Here is a 7,753-nt window from a genome sequence, read left to right as displayed (position 1 = left end):
GAGGTTCCCAAACTGGGAGATCAGTGTTACAGGTGGTAAGATGGTTAATTTAGAAATTAACAGGATTCAAATCAAAAAAGGACATTTGTGCCACACAAAACAATCTTTTTGGTACTACTACATCAAACTTTATACTGAGTTAATACGTAACTAAAGACTTGATTAATGATTAATCATTTACTGTAGCTCAGGAGGTAGAAAGACTTAGTTAACAGTATATTGCCACCATATTTACAATATTTAAAGTCTTTTTTGACAGAAGTTGAATGTATGAATTTGGACATTTACAAAAATACAGTAGAAATGTAGGGAATTAAGCACCATAGGGACATTTTAAAACTTGGTTTAGGTGGAAAATGTGCTGTATTGATAAAGGCAAAACACAACAAAGTGCAATGGAAACTGACTTAGTGAATCATGTCAAGTGCTACATGACAAAAACATGTTGATAGTCTAATAGTCATATATAAACACTTTTTATTTAGTGTTAAGATTGTAGGAGATTGTGACATGTTTTGATTTTAGTTTCCTCTTTTCATTTTGTCATCTTCTTGAACCTTTTAGTCTACAGAGGTTTACTGGCACCAGTTGTTTAGCTTGGACCAACTTCTAGTTTTGCACAATAACAGCAGAAGGAAAGCCACAGTTGTTTGTATATTTTCTTGTGCAGATTTTCGGAATATTCTGATCAAATTTGCAGTTCAAACCCATCTGGTATGTTTTTCTCTCTCTTTCTCTAGAGAGCTGCAGCTGTTCCTTGGTTTCTTGGTCGTGCACACACTTACAGTTCAGGCAGTGAAGATGCTGCACAGATGTGCTGAGTGTGTACACACAGTATTGTCCATCAGAAAATAGTTCCAGTACATAATTCCCTCTAAAACCACAGCAGCTGTGCTATTTATGCACGGATTAAACAAACAGGATATAACATGTTAATCCTGATCTTTAGAGCTGCCTGTAAGCATACTGTTGAACTTTGGACAGAACCAAGCTAACTGTTTCCCTGTTTCTATACTTTTCATTGTTTTTAGGCTAAGCTAGGCTAATCACCTCCTGACTTTAGCTCCACATTGAATCCAGACACATGAGACTGGTATTGATCTTCTCCTTTAACTCTCCTCTAAATCAAATGTATTTCTGAAAAATGTTGAATGATTCATTTAATGTCTTCTTATCACTGCCCAGCTGATAACAAGGTCAGAACATTTGTAATGTTTTATTTGCTGATCTTTAAAGCCTTAGAAAAGAATAATAGTCACCACTAAAGCCACTTGTCTTGCTGGGTTTATAAGGTAACATGCAGAATCCTAATGCACACAGACAGGCAGGCAATGGAAGTGAAAACAGGTGGATCTGGCAAGTTTAAATACGGGGTGATGACGAAGCTGGGAACTGGGGCTTCGGTGGTTGGGGAAGGTCAGGTGACAGCAATTGGTGGGAAAGTCCCGGGGGCATCTGGTGGCTGGATGAGGAAATTCCAGTAATTTGTAACACATACACATCCAGGAAGGATGTGGATGAAAGGTAGGAATCATGGCATCATTGCATAAAACTTCTTTATGACTTTTTAGAAAGTAAATCATTTTTTCTTGTTTTCCAAATTTCCTAGAGGGTTTTATTTCTTCAGGCGTCAAAGAACTATTGAAAGAAAAAGTCACAATATTGAAAACACTGGGAATCAGTGGAAACTGGGATTCCTGGAAGTAGGCAATCCAAGAAAAAAGTAAAGCTGAGCTTATTTGCTCCACTTTTCATCTCCCAGGGTCGTCAAACTGTCAGAAGCAGATTTAAAGCACATGATTCATCCTGAAAGATTTTTTTTTTTTTACATTTTATCAAATCCATATGCATGGATTAAGCCATGAAATGTGCTTCCAAGAAATATAGTTTCACAACTGAGCCCCTGCAAAGCAGTGAAAGAAAACATTTCCTAGAGGTCTCCAGCAAGAGCCAAAAACACAAATTCTTTTTTCTGATTAGTCGAGAAAAAAACATCCTCCCTCTAGATTGTTTCCTGACAAGGATTTAGAGTGTTATTCTTTGTGCTGTACATTATGTTTTCCCTACAGGCTCAAAGGCACAAATACACAGAAGGTCAATGAACTGCATATTGTGCAAGAACAGCAGTGGCCATCCCTAACCTTCTACCGCTCCTGCATGTTTGGCCTCTTCTCGACATCCACACAGATGGAATGTGACGAGCTGAGAGAAAACACCTTAAAAACATCTGCAAAATGTCATAATAACCTCCAAAGCGGAGCAGACCATGGTGACCTGAGGTAACCTGATTAAACAACCTGTGAAAAACAGACCTGGATAACAATTTTTTGACCTGCAGCCATTACACCCACAAGCACACACACACATGTGGTCATCATCATCAACACTGCAGAACTACACAGGTTTCTGCTCATCTGTGTAGCTGGGACTTTAATTAAGCTGAACTTCCACCGCTTTCTGTGTATAGAGCAATAGATAGATAAATGCATTAATCCCAGAGGGGAAATTCAATGCAACACTATGAAATGTTTTCATGACTGATTCTCTGAAAATGTGCCACATTTGTTCATCTCCAGCATAAACCTGCCAACATAACTTCTGAATCTCTGGACTTTCATGTACACTGAGGTGCTGAAGAACAAATCTGTTTTATTGGAGTTATCAACACTCAGGGCAGAACTGTACTGTTTGGAGTAAAAATGCTTGTACGCTACAGTTACAAACCATCTCAGCAACCTGTAAACAAACTTGGCATTGTGTGTTTGCCCAGCTGTTTCAAAATTTTAGACCAGTATACATTAATATTATACTTGTTTTAAGTGTATTTATCATCATTTGTACCTCGTACAAAACAATTAGGCACCTGCAGTGAACAAGATGTACTTGGTTTGGTATGTGCATATAATTATTAGGTCATATAATGAAAGTAGTTTGCTCCCACACTAGGACATGTTATTTTAAGGTGGAATCGGTACGAATGACCCAAACATCAGTTCACCCAGTCACAAAATCTATGCAGTAACTGTTTTCTGCTCAAAAATGGGACCTGCTGCTTTTGCATTTGAATAACCAGAAACAAAATTCCACTCAGCTCCAAGATTAAATATGCATTGTGTAAAATGTGAAAGATTTAGTGGCATCTAGTGGTGAGGTTGCAATATGCAGCCTTCGTAGCACTCCTCATACTCCACTGCCCAGTTTCCAGGCATGAGGGAAGGTACAGTGACCTTTAAAACAAAATGTGATTCCCTGTCTACAGCCACTTTTTGTTTTGTCTGTTCTGGGCTACTGTAGAAACATGGTGGTACAACATGGCTGCTGACATGAAAGGAGACCCGCTCCCTATGCAGATTGAAAAGGCTCACTCTAATAAAATGCGTTGGTTGGTATTTTCCGGTGATGACACCTTAATGACAACATCTTTATGAATACTCTCACTCTGAATACAACACATTGAACCTTTAAAGTATGGGTTCATAAAATCAAAACTAACCAAGCATTGTGGGATAGGATGTCGTTTTGTAATTTGGGTGAAGTGGCCCTTTATATGGCTTAACCTAAAAGTCCCAGTGAGGTTTAAATAGCAAATTCATACAAAATAATACTAAAACATAATATTAAGAAGGTAATAATAAGCTGAGAATATAGAGATAAACTTTTCAACTTAAACTCCATGACGTTTGAGTGGCTGAAGCAACATACAGGTTTGTTTTTGCCACCTCTGTCCACACCTTAGAGGGAGAGAGCAGATGCACTGCAGCGCGCTGTCCTGTGATCTGGGATAATGATTGCAACATGTGAAATATGTTTGCAGATATATGACAGATGTTTACCAGACCAAACCTCTGAGGTGTTTTTAAACACCCACTCGAGATGCATTACATAGTAATGATTGTGAAAAATACATTTCAGTACAAGTATGCACTCATCTCCATTTTGGTAAGATGCACTAACTGTGCCAGTGTTGTTTTCGCGGTGCACAATAATCCAGTAAAGCTGAAAGTGAATTGGAGCCAGTGCAGTCCATTAGAAAGAGCGGCGACTGCGACTGTAGCTCTTCCTCGCTGCACAGTATATGACCTTTATTTACTGCTGTGAAATCTTTGATGTGCATGTTGTGCACAGACTGTTCCATTGTGACTGAAGGAAGGATCTTAGGGGAGGAGGGTCTCTGAAGTAACAGTGAGTTTGCAGGGAAAACTCCATTTTCTTGCACAGGGACATAATATCAGCAAATCCAACATAGCTCCTCTGACCCATTCATGAAAGTGTTTCCAGTCATCTTTGCCAAGTGCAATCCTCTGGCTCGGACTTCCTCCTACTTCTCATTAGAGCCACAGCGACGAGATGGAAACACTGCAGCTAAACACACACACACACACACACACACACACACACACACACACACACAGTCACTCAGAGCGAGAGAGGAGGAAACTAAACACAATGGATGCTGGCGCATGGGAGCCTGGATTTCCTGGGTTTCCCACACACAAGTGTACAATCACAAGCTCACAAACATATACACTCATTTCGGAAACACATCGGCACACACTGTTCACGCACACACACTTTTGAACCGTTGTACAGTATGCCAAGACACCAGGGTCTAACAAATAAATCCATTTTCTCATGCACAGCATTAAAACAGTGAGTGGCCCAAGACTCCTGCACCACATATGGTCCCAGTTCTGTTTTCCTCCCAGACCTCAGTGTGTGATCTGGTCACACAGACATGGATTATCTGATTAAAGGTTCTTGAGAAAAAGAACAGCTTTGCAGACTAGACAGACAAACACTATGCCAACTCTGACCACATTCTGCTGATTCTGAGCCCTGGGACAGGACACTGGTTAATCAGGCCTCACCATCAGTGGGTCCTGGGACCAGAGACAACACTGGTTCCCTCACAGAGACCAGAGCTCCCACCTGCACCGGTAACTCAGCTTTAAATATCCAACTCAGATCACTGGAAAGAATCACAGGTGCACAGATGACACACAATAGCACACAAGTGTAAAATAAACCTGTTGCCCATTTTTCCATTTCCAACCCTAAAACATCTCATAAAGCATAATCTATGTTTATACTGTAAATAGAGCAGAACCTATTCATCAATAAATTGGTTTATTGACAGAAAACATACAACCATGCTGATAGGGCTTAAATGCATTGGTTGTAGTTTTGACTATTTGCAATTTTTGCATAAGGAAGTAAAGGTCTCACACCTGAAATTACATTTAATCAATGATGAAAATGTTTAGCTAATTATTAAATCTGAAGCTGTCATTCAGCAGTGCCTTGTAAATTAAAACCAAACCATTAAAAGGGAATATTTTTTTTGTGTTGCCATGTTGTGAAAGTCCCTGTGCAGGGTGTTTTTCTTGCTCTAACACAACTGGCTTTGTCTCATAGCTCTTTAATGCATCAGTAACACTCCTATAATGAGCTGCTGAGTCAATTACCTGCAGAAGAAGTCTGTTTAGTGCTGCAGCAGTCTTCAAGCCAAGTCTAAAGAAAGAAATTAACATTTTTGATTTGGCGATTGTGGTCTTTTATTCTTTCCAAGTTGTTGCCAGTGTTTTCTGACAGAACAGGGACCGAGGGCTGATAGTGACATATTCAGTCTTTGCTGCTTTAGAGCCTCACACCTTCTTTGTTGTGGTTTTCTACTTCATCACTAAGACAAATCTTCTTTGCTTTACTAAGAGTCATGTTTTGCTCACTTGATATCGAGCCATCAGGTCTGAATCATTAACGAAGGATTCTTTCACCAGTAATCAGTCAAGTGCGCAGTTATAAACATAAGGTTGTTAATAAATGGATGCAGTCTTTCTCTTCAGTAGCTGTTCTGGAGACAATCAACAAATGATGAGAAGGTTTTGTCAACCGCTGTTTTCTACATCAGCAGTTAACTTTCGATTTCAAGCTTTACGACTCAAAATCAAAATTTCCATGATAACTGAGCAGGAGCTAATGACTGGAGCGAAGTGTGTTTTGTTAACAATGATGAATGCTTTCCGTATGAAGCAACAGTGAGTCATAACAGTAATTAGAGAGTTGTACCCCCACTTGTAGTAAAGCACGCCATGTATCATCTGGTTTAACTACCTCTGTTGAATTACACCTGAGGTGGCCATACATCACCCTCAGAGAACCTCTGGGTGTCGGCCTGTGGAGCATTCACGCAGGTTTACATTCTTTCCATGGGCGTGAGTTCAAACAATCCTGTTTTTCTGAGATCATCTGTCATGGTTGCCCCTCTTTTAATGCCCTGGAAAGGGTAAGGTTTAATCCACCATAGATGTCTCCTGGAGGGTGTGTGTTTTTGTGTGCGTGTGCTTACGTAGGTCTGTGTGGGTGTGAGCAGCCCCTGACACAACAGGACTGTTTTTCCTCGTGCGCTTGTCAAAGGTAAACATTCCAGGGTTGGGATGTTCAATGCCAAGTGCTGTTTGATCTCCATCATGTGACATCAGATAGAGATGGAAGCCACCCCCATTATCACTCACCTAAACACAAACCCTGCAGCAGCTGTATGGAGGCTTTGCAGGTTTCTGACTGGGGTCTTGGGCTCTGGTGGTCTGTCCCTGACCTGAGATAACACTGTTTGACCATTCTGCTTCTGTGATCTGAAAAACCTCAGCTAACACTCTCACCCATGAGAATACTTCATGTTTTAATCCCTCATGTCGTTCCCACTTTACTTCAACGTGATAATTATGTAGATGATCTCATGCTTTGCTGTACCTCAGCAGCCAGTCAGCTGTGTGAAGCCATATCACGTCAGGCTCTCCATTCCAGTGGAGGTCTCCACAAGCAATGTTTTTGAGTTTTAGGATTAAGAAGTCTATTAAAAAAAAAAAAAAAAAAAAAACTGGAGATGAACATTTGAAATGACCAAGTCCACGTTCCAGCTCCCAGTGGCCCTGAAGTCCACATTCCCTCTGAAGCACGCAGACTGCTGGCGTCATCCTCAAATCACAGTTCAGCTGAGGACACGCTGAGCCAAATATACTGCATGTTCTGTACATCAGGAAACGTGACTGTTTATGAAACTGAAAACTGAATTAGTTGTGGAAGAGCTACACACTTGTTTTTCTTCAGTAGAAGTCAGGTCATCACGGTGTCAAAGTAGAATCATGCAGCAATCCTGCATTATTTTACTTACACGTACTTTTATTTTCCCCAGTTTATGCTTTGGGTACTGTGAGTACTAGTACACAGTCTGCAGAGTACAGTGGTGATATTTATGAAATGTACTTCTCATGAAATTTTCCTTTCTTGCCCTTTATGCAACGTTATATTTCAACAAGGGAAAGGAAAATAGTTTTTACACCACAATATTTTTCTAAGAGCTAAAGTTAGTTTGCTGTTGAAAATGTCATACTGTCTAAGTCTATCAGTAATAATACTCTAAAAATATAATAACACTCACTATTCTGTAGTGTTGTGTGTACTGGTACTTTTCTTTATGTACATTTTCCTGATAAAACCTCCTTACATGAGGAATATTTACAATAATTTACCATCTTTAATAAAAGATGTTCACTGTTGTGTTACTACTGAAGTCGGCTGAATGATATAAATACTTCCTCTACTACAGTCAGTGTCATCCTTATAAACAATTTATTTATGAACATGTTTGAAAATGGTTTTCACATATAAACAGCTTGATGAGAGACACATGCACCTGTTTTCACCTTCAACTGGAGTCCAGTTCTTGGGTCATGTGACCACTTTCTATTCAGTG

Source organism: Mastacembelus armatus, chromosome 4 (genome assembly GCF_900324485.2).
Source record: "Mastacembelus armatus chromosome 4, fMasArm1.2, whole genome shotgun sequence".
Classification (NCBI taxonomy): domain Eukaryota; kingdom Metazoa; phylum Chordata; class Actinopteri; order Synbranchiformes; family Mastacembelidae; genus Mastacembelus; species Mastacembelus armatus.
The sequence above is the reverse complement of the archived record's forward strand: the minus strand, read 5'-3'. Positions refer to the sequence as shown.